The sequence below is a fragment of the Protopterus annectens genome, chromosome 14.part0, assembly GCF_019279795.1.
Source record: "Protopterus annectens isolate FY-2018-M chromosome 14.part0, PAN1.0, whole genome shotgun sequence".
Classification (NCBI taxonomy): Eukaryota; Metazoa; Chordata; order Ceratodontiformes; family Protopteridae; genus Protopterus; species Protopterus annectens.
The window spans coordinates 1,094,003,028-1,094,023,027 of NC_056748.1; positions in this window are offsets into that span (position 1 = coordinate 1,094,003,028).

A 20,000-nucleotide genomic window follows, 5' to 3' on the forward strand; every position below is an offset into this window, starting at 1 on the left:
GTACTCAAAATCCATACTTGCATATGTATCCTAGCTTCTCTTCTTGTTAATATGTTGTTTTTAATTTCTTCCATTAACAATCTTCTCTGTTCTTACCATAATATTTTTAATGCACCCCCTTTCTACAATGTCAGTTTTAACCATCACTTCAAAACATAAACATCCTGCAAGGCTTGTTCATTATCTGTTTAAAGTCTTTTCTGCTTTACTATGTCAGAAATGAATGCTGTCAGTCTCTTTGCTTTCCTAGCAACTCTATAATCTGGTTTGTACAGCCCCAAAGGTCCCCAGTCATGTCATGTTTTTGAAGTGTATGTTAAAACAGGAATAATTTTCATCTTGTTGGAAGACAGCAAAGGTATAATTAAAGCTTGAAAAAAGCAGGGATCTGGTCTAAAAAAAAAACATTATGCAAAATATAAAATTGAGAGAGTATTTAAAGATTTTTTGTTTATACCAAGGTCCATTATTCAAGAATAGGATTCCAAAGAAGAAGGAAGCAGGTTGAATCATCCTACAAGCCTGCAAGTAATTCTCATAAAGTAACTTTCACCTTTTTTAGCAGAAAGTAAGAGGGTATTGCCACTCAAACATAGGCATAATGAAGAATCAACAGATCACCTTTATAATCCTATGGTCACAACCTGGGTTTCCTACATTATGGATGTCTTTACAAACTTCCTCAGTTTTTATATACATATATAACATGTTTAAAATGAAGAGCAAGGGAGGTGGTATGCATTCTTGTCTTTCACCTTTGGTATTTTTATAACATTCTGTTAAATGACCCTTCTTTGAAATCCTTGCATCTGCCCAATTATTTTCATACAGGCTACAATAACCCTTACTTTCCCGACTCTCGCACAACTTTTCTGCTGTCAGTATCAGCTTCAGGGTTCACTGCAACCACTGTAATTGCTGCTAATATGCACACATTTCATTATTAAAACCTGGAAAGCTCTTTTGCAATGAATGAAGTAGCTACTGCATGGCATCTGCACCATTGCACTAGTTGATCTTTGTAATCTAAAGATACTGTGCATGTTTAACTGATACTATCGAATGCTTGCCTTGTTGAATCTTTTAACAGAACTGAAGTAAATACCTTAGTGAATACTTTGCTGCAGGTCTAAAAGATTCTGCATGATCATGCATGTCCTTCTTATGTATGGGGACTATTATTCTTCCTAACTAGCTGTATGTGTAGGATTTGGTCCCGAGACAGTGACCATACAAAACTAGCAATATCAACACTCATTTTTATGGCATCAATTACAAGCTTCTCTTCCTATATAATCTAGGCCTGATACTTCAGCTGTTTTTAAGCCCATCCGTGGTGGTGGTGCTGAGGTAGCATTGTCACCTCACAGTAAGACACTGTCCGATTCGATTCTCAGCTAGAGCGTCTTCTTTGTGGAGACATGCGTGAATGGGTGTATCTTCGTTGAAGGTTGTGTGTCAGGGCTGGTAACTGGGCACGTAAAAATCAACTACCAATCATTAGCGGACCGGAGTTCCATTGTGGCGATCCCCAACGGGGAAAAGCTGAAAGACACAACAACAACATTACTCTTATAACTACTTCCTCATTAAATTATGACTATATTTCTAACTAATCACACATCCCTTGCCGAAAAGTTTCTGCATAAAGCTCGTATTTATCACAAAACTTTGTTTGTAATAGTCCCCTCATCTGGCACCTATAATGTGTCAGCCTCGTGTTTCACATTTCTCAGAATATATTTTGCCTCTATCCAGAAAGCATTAATGTGTTTTTGTACTATAGTTTCATGCAGGTTTACTCCTTCTATTTTCTATATGTAATTCTTTGTTGCTGATTCTTACCTTGATTAAATCAGTCGTAATTCAGACTTGTGCTATACTGCATCCACTTTTTAAATTCAATTTTATATTTATCCTATAACAATTTACAATCCTTATCTAACCATTCTATCCTTTTTTTCTTTACCTGTTGTATTATTTTAGACCTTTCTAGACAATGATACTGATGATCAAATCACAGAATAATGTTTCCTTTGGAAATCAGATCACAGAATAATGTTTCCTTTGGAAATCACTGCCAATGAAATCGACTTCCAGTGTGGACTGGCAGTGATGCCCTTTTCAGGTTGGTGGCGTGTGTGTATGTGTGTGTGTGTGTGTGTGTGTGTGTGTGTGTGTGTGTGTGTGTGTGTGTGTGTGTGTGTGTGTGTGCGCACACGCGCGCATTGGAGGAGCTTGCCTTCAGTACTGAGCTCTGTTGCAATGTGGCTACTGCAATGTCCTTTGCACCATTTCATTAACTTATGTAAGCATATGGATCAGAACTTAACCACAGCTCTATTTATTAACTTTTTAAAACCTACTGGATCTTTCTCCTACAGTCATCTCCCACATGATCTTCCCAAGCATCATTTTCAGAATAATGCCACCATTTGATCGGCCAGCTGTTTTCTGCAAGTGCTCTCCTAAGGTGGTTCTCAAGTCAAAACTGTCACCTTTTCCATTCATAAGAGGTGCATGCAAAAGTGTGTTAATAAACCTGTTTTTTCATTAATCTCTCTCACCATAACTCCATACATCATATGCTGATAAAAATGCCATTCTATATCTTGACCCCTCCTCAGCCAAGCAAACATTTATCCACTATAAACAGATGGTTCTGAATCAAACACCTTCACTTCAATGCAAATTACAACCATGTTTTTGGCACAAAAGACAAGCGAAGAACTATTTCTAAATGGAAAATGTTTATCTTCCCCAAATCAGATTATGAAGTGGTCATAACCAGAACTGTGGCTAGATCTCTCCATGATATTCTGTTACCGCACAGGTAAGATATTTTGTGTAATACCCATGACATCATCCATTTTCACACACACACACACACACACACACACACACACACACACACACACACACACACACTGCAATGCATGTATCTTTGCTTGAATAATGACACACAAATGGGCAGAGTGTAATCACCAGCACATCCATACATTGTGCAATGCAGTACATACATGCATTGTGCTGCATGCTTGTGTGTTTGTACGAGGATAAAGCTAGCATGAATTGTATGTCTTTTAACCAAGACTACTGACACAAATTTTGTGTAACACAAGTATGGAATTTTGAAAACACAAAAATGAAAAAAAAAAACTAAGAAAAAGTAAGGAGTAGAACTTGGAGCAGTTAGTGTCAGCAAACCAAAGTTACGAGTTCAGGAAAAGCCATCTATACATTTTACAGACCATTTTGAGAAAACAAAAGTATGTTAACACAGAGTCTGGTTTTGTAGTTAAAGTGACAAGCAAATATACATGCAGATTAAGTTTGCTTCTTAAACAGTGATTCAGATCCAGAATTAATTACTGAACAGTGAGTTAGAAGAAGCTATTTATACAGTAGAAACCATCACAACAAACTACTTTATAACAAGATGTTTGTATCGAGGTAAATGATTCAAATGCAAAAACTCTAAGCCCGTATTCAAAACACAAGAGTTCTAATGACAGAGAAAAATCTGTCAATCATATGAAGTCATTTGAAAATGTAACCAATAACCCAAACAATGCTGGAATAAAAAAGCAAAATATGCTGAACCAGATGCTTAAATGAGCCTTTAATCCACAGTTTGAGGGCTTTCATTCCTTTTAGTAGCAGACCTTCATCAGAAAAATGGCACCTATTTTGTTTCAAGGTTTAAATAGCCTCAAAGGTGCCCAAACTCTAAGTATTTAAAGGTACATAAACTCAAAATAAATGTGCAGACTTATAAAAACATTATACATACCAAAATCATCACAATAAAAACCCTACAAAATGCTAATCAATACATTTAATAAGTATCAAAATTTTGCAATATTGTTACAAATATTAAAAAGAATCAAACAAATGTAATCAAATGCAACACAGTCAGATAAACTTTGACTTTTAACATAGGCTTAATGGAAATAACATCATTAATGCCTGGTGGGTTACAGCCATTAAGTAACAGTTGCCAGAACACTTCTCTTTGTTCAGGAATTACTATGACTTACCCCCTCTATTACTAGGTGTAACTTTTTCAAGAATACTAAATGCAAACCTTTTAAAATGATGACATACAACTGGGTGTTTATATAAGGCATTAGCTACAAGCCCTTTACTGATCACATAGCTATGTTGGTAAATTCTATTCTGCAAAGGTCCTACTGTCCTGCCAATGTAAAATACTGAGCAAGAAGAATAAAAAGCAATGTATACTTTCCCCTTAGTGGTACAATTATAATGTCTCTTCACTGAAAGCAAACTGGGGTAGCCAGACAATGAGAAATATGTCCCCTGTAAAACATATCTACATTGCTTACATGGCTCACAACATTTCATGCCCCAGTTCTTATTTGATACAGTTTCTATGTTGTTTTTATTTTCTAAAATAGCCTTTTCAATTATTACTATTCTTGTATACATAATCCACGGTGGTGCAGCGGTAGCATTGTTGCCTCACAGCAAGAGGTTCTCCCATTCGATTCTCAGCTAGTGTGCGAGGAGTGCCTTCTGTGTGGAGTCTGCATGTCCTCCCTGCGGGTCGAGTGGCATTCCAAAAGACATGCGTGAATGTGCATGCCTTCATTGAAGGTTGGGCGTCAAGCTAGCAACTCAGCACTGTGAAAATCTACTGCCAATAATTAGCGGACTGGAGTTCTGCTGTGGCGACCCCTAACCGGGAAGCCGAAAGACAACACAACAGCTGTTCTTGTATACAAATTTTGGCTGCTGCCCCAATTGGTCAACCTGCAAAAAAGTACTAACTACTGTCTTCCAGTGACATTCAATAAGTTTTTTAGAGAAGGAATTTCAGCACTATATTGAATAGCAAAACCTGAGTTGAATCAGTACTCTTAGTATTCCTGTTAACACTCAAATCCTTGGGACAACTCAGTATAACCATAGTTTTATGTCTAACTTCAAAAATCCAGTTTTTGAGATCCCTCAACAATGACAAGAGGTACGCACGATTGATGGGCAAAGTGTAGAGTTTATCAATCTCTTGTTTAAACACTGCCCTTTAACAATATATTTTTTTCCCCACTAAGGGTGCTGACTGGTAAAATGTAAAAACATTTTTGAAAAAGATTCTTTTTTAAATAACCTAGACTCATACCTCCCTTCAGATAAATTTTTGTAAAGACTAATGTCTATGTAGTTTGATAGGAAAAGTCAAAAATACATCATCAAGAAATTGTTTATAAAATGCAATATGCTGATTAAAATCATTTGTGACATTGTAAAAAAATGATTCTCTCAATGGTTAAGCATCAGATTTGCATGTGTTTGCAACAGAGGTTCCCATCACTACACTGGATTTTTGATAATATCATTATTTTACAAATACTAACTTACTAACAAATAAGTATGTATCTTTAAGGATTTTATTTAATGATTGGTTGCTGTGTGGGGTTCTCCTTTTTACAAATGTAGTAGGTTTTTGATGAGTTTATACTGCACTGATGAAATATTGTTTAACCTGAAAGCTCTTCATTGTAGAATTGTACTTCAATAAAACTGATGGTCTTGCCTTTGGCTTCATTATCCACCTTTTTTTGGACATGTTGATTGTTTTCACTGTTGACAATGTTTACACAGCTTCCATTCTGCTTTTTGGACATTGATAGGAAAAGTACAAGAAATTAGTAGAACAATTCAGAAAGTCATTACATTCTTGCAGCTCAGTGAGGTTCCCTTTCCATAGAATAAATATATCATCCAAGTACCTCATATAACCTTTGAACTTGGAAAAGAGGGGTGAAAAAGGAAGTTATGTACTCACCATAACGTTCCATCTGAGTAGGTACTTCGGATCCGAGCCGGCAGCTTACCAAGCTCCAAGATCCAAGCTCCTAGCTCCTCCCCCCTACCCATAATCCCCTGCTACCAACCACATTACCTCAGATCGTTTTTTTTTTGCCTTACCAACCTGTAAACATGAAAAATCAACTACAAAGGTGATCAGAAAATTCCGAAAGGTTTGGGGGATGGCAGTGGGGGTCGGTTGCAGACAAATGAAGTACCTACTCAGATGGTGAGTACATAACTTCTTAATCTGAAGTAGTTACTTCATTTGCTCTGCAACCTGTGGGACAGAGTCCCCAGCTACTTATAAGAACCTGGGTGGTCCTTACGAAAGGATATTCCGAAGCACCGCAGAGCCAAAAGAAGCCCTACTTCTCGACATCACATCTAATTTATAATGAGAACTGAACGTATGAGAAGAGGACCAAGTAGCCGCTGAACATATGTCGTCCACTGGAACCCTAGACCAGAAGGCTGTTGAAGTGGCTACAGATCTTGTAGAATGAGCACGGATATTAACCGGGGCTGGTTTGCCAGACGATATAACCCCCTGAATAACACACTGACAAATCCAATTTGCCACAGTGACTTTGGAAATGGCTTTACCCCTGGCTGATTTTGCATACGAGACAAATAACTGGTCCAACTTGCGAAACTCTCTAGTCCTATGCAAGTAGAAATGCAGCTGTCTGTGTACATCCAATTTGTGTAATGTGTATTCTCCCTTGTTCTGAAATGTGGGAAAAAACACTGGTAAATTTATTGATTGATTTATATTTGCTTCTGAAGCAACCTTAGGCAAGAAAGACGGGTTAGTCCTGAGGGCCACTCTATCTTTGTGAAAGATAAGGTAAGGAGGCTTCATACACAAGGCTTGTAATTCTGAAACCCTTTTGGCCGAAGTAATGGCCACTAAGAAGGCTGTTTTCCATGACAAGAACTTCAATGGAATGGAGGCCGCAGGTTTGAAAGGTGGACTTATTAAGGCTTGCAAGACTAGAGTGAGGTCCCATGGGGGAACCACAGACTTTATTGGTGGATTTAAAAGGAAGATGCCTCGTAAGAAGGTTTTGCACAAGTTTGTAGATGCTAAGGAACCTATGCCATCACTCACATGAAAATGGGAGATGGCCGCCAATTGTACCTTAACCGTAGAAGCGCTTGCTCCCTGATGAAAGATTAATGAGAGGAATTCTAGGATGGTCGGGATAGGGACAGTAAATGGATCCAAGCCCTTATCTTCGGCCCAAATGGAAAAACGTTTCCACTTACTGTTGTAAAGTTTTCTGGTAGATGGCTTATGAGCCGCAACCAGAATGGCCTTAACGGGAGATGAGATACCGGGAGTCCTAGCCATTAATGGAACTGGATCAGCCAAGCCGCAAGCTTGAGGCTGACCAGGTTGAGTGTTGGGCAATCCGCAGGATGAGAAATCAGTTCTGGACTGGGATCCAGAATCCATGGAGGAGCCACACTGTGAGACCGCAGAAAGGGGAACCAGATCTGCCGAGGCCAGAATGGGGCTATGAGGATAACTCTGCTCCCCAACTGACAGGCTTTCTGAATGAACTTCATCATGAGAGGAAGGGGAGGATAAGCATAAAGGAGCCCGGGAGGCCAAGCATGGACCAGAGCATCTCTGGGGGTTTCCCCTCTGGGGGGAATTATTGCGAAGTACTCGCTGCATTTTGTGTTTAAAGGAGAAGCAAAAAGATCGCAGCAAGGCTGACCTCATTTGTGGAAGATCTGTTTCGCAACAGATGGATTCAGAGACCACTCGTACAGAGTGAGGAACACCCGACTTAGCTTGTCTGCTAATATGTTGGATTGTCCCGGGATGTGCGTAGCTACCAGAAAGCGGTTGGTGGAGATCGCCCATTCCCAAACTCTCATGGCCTCTCGACACAGGGGGTAGGATCTGGTTCCTCCCTGTTTGTTTATGTACCAGACTACAGACTACAGACATGTTGTCTGTCTGGATTGCAATAGTCCCCAGGGGAAGAAGGTCATGGAGGGCTTGCAACGCCAAAAGCACTGCCCTCATCTCTAGGACATTGATATGCAATGCGGTTTCTAGGGGGAGTCCACGTGCCTTGAACGGATCTGCCTGAACAATGCCCCCCCCCACCCGAGGCGAGAAGCGTCCGTGGTCAATGTGGCTTCGACCTGGGGGGTCACAAAGGGCCTCCCTTCTCTGAGCTCCCGCAAATGCAACCACCAAAGAATGGAGTCCCTGCAAACTCTGTTCAGCGGTATAGCCGTGTTCAATGGGTGGAGCAAGAGGGACCATTGGACTTGAAGGGTCCATTGCAATATCCGCATTTGCAGGCGGGCATGGAGGGAAAGACCGATCGTGGCTGCCATAGACCCTAGTGCCCTCAGGACTAATTCCGCTGGAGGAGAAGGATTCTGGAGAAGGGCTAACACCTGATAAGACAAGCTGTTCAGTCTGACTGATGTTAGGGTATCCAACCTGGCCCCTATGAATTCCAGGGCTTGAATGGGGCACAGGCAGGACTTCTGCAGGTTTACTGAAATGGCTAGGTTGTGGGCTAGAGTCAGTGCGTAATCTCTCGCTACTGAGAGCTGATGCCTGTTGGTCGCGGTAAGGAGCCAGTCGTCTAGGTACGGGAAGACCTGAATGCCCTGAAGTCTCAGGTGGGCAGCAACCACCGCCATGACTTTGGTGAACACTCTGGGGGCTGAAGTGAGGCCGAATGGAAGAACCCTGAATTGATAATGACTGTCTCCAAGCTGGTAGTGGAGAAACCTCCTGGATCGTCTGTCCATTAAAATGTGGTAGTACGCATCCTTGAGGTCTATGGAGCACATGCAGTCGTTCTCCCACAGAAGGGGGAGGATAGATTGAAGAGTGACCATCCGGAACTTTTCCTTGGGTATAAACAGGTTCAGAGCGGAAAGGTCTAAGATGGGTCTGAGGTCCCCCGTTTTCTTTGGCACCAAAAGAACCTTGAGTAATAACCCAATCCAGACTGATCTGGGGGGACGGGCTGGATGGCTCTTTTTCTTAGCAGCTTTAAAATCTCTAAAGCTGCCGCCTCCCTCTGATTGGGTGGTACATCGGGGAGGTGTCTGGTTTTGGGGGGAAGATTTAGGAAAGGAATGAAGTAACCTCTGGAAATGACATGGAGCACCCATCAATCCATTGTTAGGGACTCCCAGCTTGACAGGTGCTCCCTCACCCACCCCCCAACTGCCTCCAGAGAGGGACAGTCGGGCAAGCCCTTAGGGCTGTTGCATGGGTCTGTCCGAAAAAGGTTCTCTAGACCCAAAATTATGCGCCCCCCCTCTGCCTCTGGGCCGGCTTCCACCTTGTCCTCCTCTGCCTCTAGAGGACGAGTGGTCCACAGCTGGATGGGATTGCTGGGACTTGCAGAACCACAGTTTCTTTTGTCCCCTCTGATTCCTGGAGAAGGATCTTTGGGGGCTAGAGAAGTGGACTCCGACGGCAGACAGCGTCTTCCCATCTTTTTCGCTTTGGACCAGCGTATCGTGAACGGTCTTGCCGAAAAGAGCAGAACCATCAAAGGGGGTGTTCGCAAAGGACGCCTTGAAGGGATCTGTGAAGTCACAAAGACGGAGCCAGGCGTGATGTTGTAAGATGGCCCCTGCTCCGCTGGCTCTAGCGGCTCCCTCCGAAGCATGAGAGAGGAGCCGCATAGACGTATTGGAGATGGATTTCAGAGTGGCCATTCGTGTCGTAAATACATTCCTGTCTCCGACTGACATGGACTCTGGTTGGGCTGCAGCGTATTCCTTGATCAAGTCTCGCTGTAGCCTGATGGTATGTGCCATATAGTTCAGCGCCCTTATAGAAAAGGTCGCTGAAGCAAACATCCGCTTCCCAATCCGGTCCAACACTCGAGATTCTTTATCTGGCGGGTGGACGAGAGAACTCTCCTGAGCGAGTTCTTTCTTGGTGGCCGCCGCCACCATCATGGCATCAACAGGGGATCCTTTGGCCCACAATTGCCTATCTGTGGGGGGGGCTCAGTATTTTGTCGGGACGCCTAGGTATTGGCTCCATGGTGTCAGGCTCCTTCCACGCCCTGGTGGTAATAAAGTCCACCAGGGGGTCGGCCGGAGGGGACCCCCAAGAAGTAGATGGGCCTGCTTCAAACACCTCCAGGAAAACGGATTCATCAAGGGAAGGTTTTTGGGCAGACCACCCCCCTCTAATATGCAACATTTCCATGATGTCTCCAAAGGAGAAATCTTCAGGGGGTGACCTTGGGGAACCCTCCCTATCATCCAAGTCTGTGTCAGTGGTAACGGACTCAGGGGAGTCCAGGTCCCTCCTTTTACACTGACGTTTCTGAGGAACCTCCTCGGTGGGGCTATTCGAAGAGAGCTCGTCCATGGGTTGTTGTTCCTCAGCAGGAAGTCGCTGGAGGGTTTGGGTGGGCTGTCCCGATGGTCGGATGTTAGAAGACAGATGCTCATACAGTGGGGGTATGGGTGGAACCACAGCCCGAACCAGGGATCTGGTGGATCTCGACAGTACCCTCTCCACTACCCCAAAAGCAGTTGGCGCCGAGAGAGAGGTGCACTCTGAAGCCAACAGCTCTGAAGATACAACTCCCTCGGATCCGATGCTCAGCCCTCGGCCCCGAGAGCTTGGATCCGACAAGCTCGAGGGCATAGTCGGCGTCGAAGAGACCAGCGCTATCGGCGCCGACAATTCCCTGGGTCCGAATGGGCATGGATCCGATGACTCCGAGATCCGAAAACGAGTCAGAGAAGGAGTGATTGGGGCAAACATGGGGGCCGCGCTCCCCCCCATCTGCATTTGGGTCTGTAAGAACCGATGCATCATCCGATCCATATCCGCTTTGGAGATGCTTTTTGTTGACCTGGAAGAGGTAGTCGAGGCAGGCCGAGAGGGCTGCCTCGACGACTTCGAGGGAGACCGATCTTCCTCCTCCGGCTCCGGCGAGAAGCTAGGCAAATGGAGCCGAGAGGAGAAGGATCCGGAGACCCCCGAAGGAGACTTAGTTATTTTAGCTGGTGGAGCCAAGGGGTGAGACTTGGCCTGCCTTTTATAGGATCTATGTCCCTCTTTATCCTTGTGCCTCTTCTCCTTAGTTGAGGAGGCACTAATTTCCCCAGAGCTCAAACCCGAAGTGGGAGGTTGAGTCCCGGGTTGAGCTGAGGGAACAGAGGGCGCCGAGGCCACTGAGGCAGTCGGAGCCCGAACAGGAGAGGAAGAAGAAGCTGACTCCTGGGGGAGCTTTCCCGCCAGGATCAGCTTGTTCTTCCTATCCCAAAGTGCCCAGGGGTTAAAGGCCGCATAGATCTGGCAGGCCTCTGAGAGATGGGCTGCCCCCAGGCACAAAATGCACTGAGTGTGGCCCTTCCGCCATGTTGAAGCACTCACACACACACCCAAATGCTAAGGAGGGAGGGGGAGTGACAAGAAAACTAATTACTGTACCAGTAAAAATTAAAAAAACTAACATTAACAAGGGGGTAGAAGGTTTTACTACCACACACACACGATTTTGAAAGTTTTTGGTGAAAAAAGATTGAAACGATCTCACCCAGCCAGGAGCTCTTCAAAAGTAAAGCTTCTTCAGCCGTGGCAAAAAACGATCTGAGGTAATGTGGTTGGTAGCAGGGGATTATGGGTAGGGGGAGGAGCTAGGAGCTTGGATCTTGGAGCATGGTAAGCTGTCGGCTCGGATCCGAAGTCGGATCCGATACCCATAGGTTGCAGAGCAAATGAAGTAACTACTTCAGATCAAATACTTTCGTATCTTCCCAAATCCATGTTTGCAAAAACAAGGGGAGAGGCTACCCCCATCACAACTTCCCTGTGTTACTTATAGTATTCCCCCTCAGTTGTTTTTAAGTACCAGTTCCATACATTGAAAAATTAAACTAAAATGAATCTGATGATGTGAGCTCTGATGGTAATATGAATTGTACTGGCAATAACAAAACTTGTAATGAAATTAAGTTGATTGAAAAATGTTTAAATATGTCAACACATTAGAATATTAATCAAAAAGAAAAAACTGATAATGATGTGAATTACAAAAGAAAATGTTCATAGGCAAGTGCAAGGCCAGCTGTCCATCCTTGCAGGCTATTTTCAGCCTAGACAGTTTCTCCTTTGGTGCTCAAATTAACCTATCCCATATGTGTGATAATTATATATTACCACTAATGAGAATAACTGAAATCATACCATAGATAAGATGAGGAGACCATGCAGGGGATAAAACATTTAGAAGTTGCACCTGTCCATTAGTAGTACAGGGGGAGCCCTGGGGTAAATTTTCTGTTTCCCATCCACAGATCTAAATTGTACTGGAAAATGGACAGGGATGATCTTATGTGGATGGGAAGTTTGTTTCACAGCAGCTGTATCCTACTTAAGATACACCTGTCCCTCCAAGACATTGTTTTGATGTTGCAGAAGAGGTTTAGATACTATTTGATTTGCTGAAATGAAGTAGGTCTATTAGTATTGGATCAGATGACCCCTTGCATGCCAAGACACAGGTCACCTCTTAGCCATCTGCAGGATACACAGTATAGTGAAAGAGCTTTGAGACAGTTCATGTAGAACATATTGTTTAGGCCTTGCCTCCTTTTAGTAAGGTAACTTTGTGGGTATTCCAGTTGTTGCATGTATCTTGACAGATATATGCTACATGGGGCATTATACTCAACAACTGACCTAATGAGGGATAACTAAAGGGGACAATGACACCTTTTGAACTAGACACAAGCCCTGTGTTTTTAAGATACGCAATACAGAAGGACTATTCTACGACAGTGAACACAATCAACATTTAGGTCTCTGTCCACATAAGCTCCCAAATTCCAAACTAAGTCAACACTTAGGGATGTATTGTCAATGTGGTAATGCACAGGGATAGATGACTGGCCAAATGATACAGTAATGCACTGTTTGGCATTTACTTTCAGTCCATGATTTTGGCACCAGTTATTTGATTAAAACAAAACTTTCTGCAGGATGGCAAAGTCATTGGGGATTCAAGGACTGTTCCTAGCCTGAAGTGATTTAGTCAGCCAGAGACATTCAGTATCGGTTTTTACTTCAGATAAGTAGATGACAGAAGATCCCAGCACTGAACCCTAGGGGACTCCACTGGTGACTGTTGTCTCTCTGGACCTAACTTCCCCTATTTGATTATCTGTATCATATCTATTTGCCAGTTGACAATCGAGTGGGTGACACAGAGGTTTGTTCTCAGTTGGTTTACCTTTTCTACTATGCCTGAGTGGAGAATATGTCAAAAACTTCAACCAGGTCAAGGTATGCAGTGGGTACTATTTAACTTCATCCATTGTTTTTGTGACCTTTTTAAAAAATCCACTAGGTTGAGTAAGTATCACCTCTACTTGAAGAATCCAAATTAAGACAGGACCACTGTTTGGAGATTTCCTATGTCTCGATTGATTAATTCCATGAGTTTGCATATGAGGCTTGTCAGACTTATAGGTCAGTAATTGCCTGGATCTGTGGAAAGTCCTCCTTTATGCAGGTGAATGACTGTAGCTCTTCTCCATTCACCTGGCACAAAACCAGTATGGAGGCTGAGATTGAATAGTGTTGTTAGGGGTGTAACTAAATTGTGCTTCATGCTATTTAAGATGTACCCAGAGATATTGTCAGGATCCACCAATGCAGTATTTTTAGCTTTTGATAGCACTTTTAGGACTTGGTCTTTTGCAATAGCTAGAACTGGATAGTAGATTCACTATATTTTCAGCCTCAGTGTATGTAACATCATTCACAATCAGTGTAGCACATTGCTGCATTGTGTTTCTGAGATTATGGGCAAAACTAAAAAAGGCCTTGTGATCGTCTTTGGCATTGCTGTCTATTTCAGCCTCAAATTTGGAGGCTTTTTTTAAGCTCCTGAGTTGTTTGTTGCTTTTAGTGACAAGGGCTATATCATTCTGGGAATTATTTTCTTACTTTTGGTCAAAATTTTCTTTCATTTATTGCAAAGCTTGTTGATATTATGACTCCACCAAGGGGGCTTGCCCTGTGCTTGCTCCTACAGAGTACAGCTGTATCTAAACAGTTGCTTACATCCTAGTGCAGTGTGGTGGTGTATGTTTCCACATATTCAGTGGAGTCAAGCGAGTGTGGAGGGGATTTCAAGCTTGTGAATGCATCACATAGGAGTACACAGTTTGCTTTAGAGAATATCTAACGATATATTGGGTGGTATGGGACTCTGGTTTCAATTTTAATTCAAAGGTGATGGTTTCATGGTCAGCCCTAAGAAATGATGACTATATGCAAGGGATTGTGCAAGTGTCATATTAGTAAGGACAATATCCAAGATGCTGCCTCCGCAGCTGGTACTCAGACTAATTGTTCCAGGGCATTTGTATTGACAAAGTTCAAGAATCTTTATGCCTGTGCCCTAGTGATTGTGTATGTTTTGCGGTCTAAAGCTGGAGAGTTTAGATAATCTAAAATGGTACAAGGTTTAATACTGAGTGATTCCAGTACCTATAAACAGATGTTGTAGTTTTCTTGGGTCATATAGGGAATTCTATAGATAACTAATATATGGTGCAGGACCTTTGTAATACTGTGTTGGACACGCATCATGCTGCTGTAGCAGCCTTGATGCAAGTCTCTTCTGGATGAAGACTGAGGCATTGTTACTTTTTTTCCTGCCCCTACACAGTATCTGGTCTACACATATGGAAGATGTTATAATCATGCACAGAGGGCTCTCTGCTATTTTAAACCATGTCTCAGTCACTACACAGATGTCTACATTCTTCTTCTAGGAAGTGGACTTTCCTTATAAGGCTCCAAGCACTGATCAGTAATGCCTTCATATTTTCCTTTGCTTGCTTCATTATGTTGGTAGATTTATCAGGTTGGTATATCCTGCAAAAGGCACTATGGGGTGGAGAATGTTTTTAGCAATAATAGAAACTCTAAAGATGACAGATGCAAGCCATCCTTGACAAAGAAGAGTGGTCAATTGATTGTATTCCCCCAGGCTGAAAAAATTAGGACCCCCTTTGAATGACACCAAAAACTAAGCCAATTTTTAATAACAATTATTTTTTGCTTACTAGTGTGCCATCATCCTTGGAGAAGGTAGAATGCTAGTCAATGCTAGACTCATACCTGCCTGGGACACACAGCCTGAGACGTCCATCATGTCTATATCATATATTTCAGGGAGGTGCATCTCAAGTCATTGACACCCACATGTACTATGACGTACTATGACAGTCATATCAGTACTTATTGTTCAAGGGCTTGAGTGTGTGTGTCTGTGAAATCTGAAGGAAGCTGGCACTAATCCTTCTTTCCTTGTACAACCTGGTAAGAGGTACATCTGTACGCCTTAAATTGACTTACTTATAACTAAGACTGTTTGGTTGGATAGATTGTCTGCCTTACACACTCAGCATATGTGAATTTGGGACTCCTTGTGCTATGTAAGGAGGTAGGCTTAATTTGTTGGTGTGCTTTGTGTCTGTATTGCATTTTTTAGGTCTTTAAGGTTTAGGCAAATTAATCTTTAGAACCTCAGCATATGATGGACAGTGTGTATTGTGATGGCCTTGAAAAGGTGCAATGTGTGGCTTAATGCTGATGATTTTGATGTCCGAGTTTATTGTGTGAATTATTTTAGCCTCCGAGCACATTATATATGTACATCTCTGACACACTGTTTCATGCTGTTTGAGTAATAGATGATCATCAGACATCATGAGTCAGTCATTACACTGTCTTAATATACCCATCTCAGTCAAGCTGGCTACAGTTGCTGGGAAGTTCTGATCCATAGTTTTGATGAGAATTGTTTGACTATAACTGCTTGTAGTTCAGTTTGTTTAGGATGCCACTGGGATGGACTTACTACTAAGGTGTGAGGAAATGCCTAGTTATTTGGTCAGGGGTGGACCAAGCTCAAGATGTGTATTTGCACTTGGCATAGGTTATTTGAGTCTCAGACCTGCATTTCTTAAGACTGTTTAGATTTTACTGATATTTTATAGGGAAAAAAGTTCTTTAACAAACAAGTCACTCAAAAGTAAGTCCAACAGTGGTGGTGCACATTTCTCATAGGTCAGTGCTTTTAATGCCTCTCAGAGTCTGAGTGGGAACAGCTCTGTTGCAAGTTATAGCAGATGAGACAGAGGGGGATCCAATCAAATAACGTCAATAGCTGAGCTTTGTGACTCCAGAACCTGTAGCAAATCACACTTCAGTCCCATGACTCTGAGTTACAGGTTAATGAGCATGGTTAGGTGAGAATTTCAGAAACCTTAGCTTTTACTAAACTGTAGTTAGTGAATGTATCAGTGCGGGGATGTGAGGAATATAACAATGTAACAGATACAAGAACAGGTGAAAACAGTAGCAAATGTAAACAGAATAGCACTGGAATGCAACATTATATAGGTTCATAGGTTCATAGGTTTATACTAGGCTATCTGCCCTAAGGCATTTATAAGCCTAGCCCAAAGGTTTGTGGCTTACGCCACCCCTTATATGAAAAAATACTGTGCCCATTAGTTTGTTGTGCCTCTGTCCAGCAGTGACACAGAGATGATTCCTGGGGTAAACCTACGATCTCCCATCCACAGGTCAAGATTTCTCTTGAACAGAGCCAGTGAGGTGCTCTTTCTCACATGGCCCGGGATTTTATTCCACAGCATAGGGAGTCTCTGAGTGATAAATCTATCCCTCAAGCACGTCCTATTTATATCCATGCTAAGGTTTAAGTCACTTGCTCTAGTGGTTTTGGTGGATTTGGATTTTTTGAGGTGGAGCATGTCCATTAATTCCGGGTTGGACATGGCCTTGTATGTCAGGCACATGTCACCTCTGAGCAGACGGTATGCGACTGAATAGAGCTGGAGTTTCTTCAATCTGGCAGCATATGACAGATTTTGGAGTCCCTTTATCCTTTTTGTGAGGAACTTTTGGGGTCGCTCCAATTGCTGCAGATGTTGGGTGAGATACATCCCGAATGGGGCATTGTACTCGATCATTGGTCTGATAAGTGAAGAGTACAGGGGAACAATGACCTCACTAGATCTGGATGTGAATCCTTTCATGATCAGGTGGGCAATGTAGAAGGTCTTTCTAACCACTTTAGCAACGTGAGTGTCAAAAGAAAGGCCACTGTCAACCTGGGTCCCCAGGTCCCTGATAACCTCTTCTGTGCTTAGTGGATTGCCACCTATATGGTAGTTTGGGGTTACCTTGATTTTCTCGAAGGGTATGACTATACATTTTTTGGTGTTTAACTTCAGGCCATGGCTCTGGCACCAGCTATCTGTTTCCGTGAGTCCCTTCTGAAGGATATCCGTGTCCGATGCACTTTCCACTATGGTGCCCAGTTTGCAGTCGTCTGCAAACTTTGTCAGCCAAAGTCCTCCCATGTTGGCCTGTACTTCAAAGAAGTAGATGCCGAACAATAGGGGGCCAAGGACCGAGCCCTGTGGGACACCACTTGTGAACGGCTTGGAGTCTGACATAGCGCCAGCAACTCTAACCCTGTGGGTTCTGTCCTTAAGCCAGTTTGCAACCCATCTTGTGACATATGGGTTTACATTTAAGCTGGTAAGTTTTTCTACAATACCTGAGTGGGGTATTGTGTCGAAAGCCTTTGCAAGGTCAAGGTAGGCTGTATGGACTGCCTTTCCCTCATCAATGGCCTTGGTGACTGTTTCGAAGAAGTCGACCAAGTTCAAAAGGCATGATCTGCCCTTGACGAAGCCAAACTGGGTCGGGTCCAATGTCTGCAAGTCCCCTATATCTTTGTTTATGAGCTCCATTATGATCCTCTCCATAGCTTTGCAGACTAGACTTGTTAAGCTTATGGGCTGTAATTACCAGGGTCCGTAGAGGCACCGCCTTTGTGGAGTGGGACCACAGTTGCCATACGCCACTCCTTGGGCACGTATCCTGTGGTAAGGCTGAGATTAAACAGCTGCCTTATGTGTGGGTTTAATTCCTCATTTAGCTCGTGTAGCACACAGCCAGGGACACCATCCAGTCCCATTGATGCTGTGTTTTTAGCTTTAGAGAGAGCAGCTTTCACCTGCGCATTTGAGATGTCTGGGAGGCTACACTCCACTGGGATAGTTAGCTCTCCTTTAGGGGGGGAGAGGGGGGTGAAGTTTGCACTGAACCTGTCTGCCAGTATGTTGGCAATGTCTGTGGGTTCAGTGATTTTGTATCATTTTGGACTAATTCTGAGCATATCTGGGAGTTTCCACCCAGGTTCCTAACATAGCTGAAAAAGGCCTTATGATTGTCCTTTGAATCCATGGCAATTTTTCTCTCAAAATTGGCCTTAGTTGATTTTATGAGTGCTCGTATTTTTTTACTAATAATGATCAGGGGTGACTTCCCTTTTATGGATTTTGTTCTATCATGTAATAGCTTTCTCCTCTTATTGTAAAGTTTGTTAATGGCTGGGGTCCACCAGACTGGACGTTTGCCCTTTGTGGAAAGAGTCTTGGTTTTATTTGGGATTGCCTGATCCATGCAGTCCTGGAGGTGTTCATAGAAGGCATTTGTAAGGGCTTCCGCAGCTTGGGTTGTGGTTTCCACTGGCTCAGGGGCCTTGAAGGATACCACACCAGTCTTGAGTAGTGTGAAGTTTGCTTTAGAGAAGTTCTTCACTGTGGTCTTTTTGTTTGGGGTGGGGCGGATGTGGATTTCCAGTGAGATTAGTTTATGATCAGATCTTACCAATGAGGGATATACTTCCAGTGTGGAGCATTTTGTCCCCATGTTTGTGATAATGAGATCGAGTATATTTTCTCATCTCATGGGAACAGTGACTAGCTGTTCCATGGCATTTGAATTTATGAACTCCAGGAACCGTTGGGCTAGAAAGTTAGGGCTTGAGTAATGTTCCCAGTCTATATTCGGGTAGTTGAAGTCACCCAATATGATGGTGTTTGGAGATACATTTATACCATCCAGTGTCTTCAGGAAGGCTGTGTGGGGTTCCTGAGTTTGAGAGGGTGGCCTGTAGCATGCTACAATTTGTAGAGCAGTTTTGCCTATGGTTAGTTGCACCTGGATGGTTTCCGAAGCTTCGTGCGTTGCCACCAACCTGGAGGTGTGGGTATCCTTTATGAATATGGATACACCCCCTCCTTTTGTGGTGTTGTCCAGGTTTTGGGGCCGGAATGCATGATATGAGGTAAAACCTAATAGTGCCGGGGTGCTCTCAGGAGCCTTGAGCCAGGTTTCAGTTACAGCACAGACATCGATGTTCTCCATACTTTGAAGGGCCTCGAGTGCGTGCATTTTGAGATTTAGACTTCTGGCATTGAGCAGCATTACCCTCAGTTTCTTCCCATTTTTGTTTTCTAGGGTGGTAGGTTTAGAATTTGAGCCTTGCCTAAAAAAGGCACTATGGGGGTGGCAAGAGCCTTAGCCAATAGACAAATGATAAACACAATACAAGGCTTTTGGAGCAAAGCTGGAATGTATTCAGCTGTAGAACCACAAACTACAGTAAAAATATAGAACTGCCTGCCATAATTCCAACCCAAACTACAGTCTAAGTTACCAAACCAGGCACAGATTTACCATCAGATCTGCTTATGGAAAAATGCAGTAATACATAACTAAATGTAGTTCAGATCATGCAGAGGCTCACAATTCTCCCATAATTGCAAATGAAATTGCAGACAAGAGTTCAAATACAAACAAGTAATTACATTGTGCTTTTATCTCTATAAGTAGAATATACAAATGATGCTCAGATATTGCAGTAAATCAAATATGCTAAATCAGCTACGTACTCACAAAGAGACTCTAAAATTAGTACTCAAGATGTTTCTGTCAACAAAATATTGTCAAAGTAACTGTCCATATATTTATGGTATTAAAGTAGTGATACCAGTGAAAAATCACATGTATGTGTTTCCAATAGTAAGAAGTTTCCATCTTTGTCATTTACACAGTTTACAATTGCATGAACTAATGATGCTGAAAGAAAGGCAAATGCAGAATGTATAATTTGTAGCAGCTGATGCTCACAATTTTTTTTATCGTACTATACAGAACTTCAGACAGAGGAACTGGCTATAGTATGACCTTAGATTGAGCAAAATGTAAACATGCTGATTCATGTTTACGCCTTCCCCAGTAC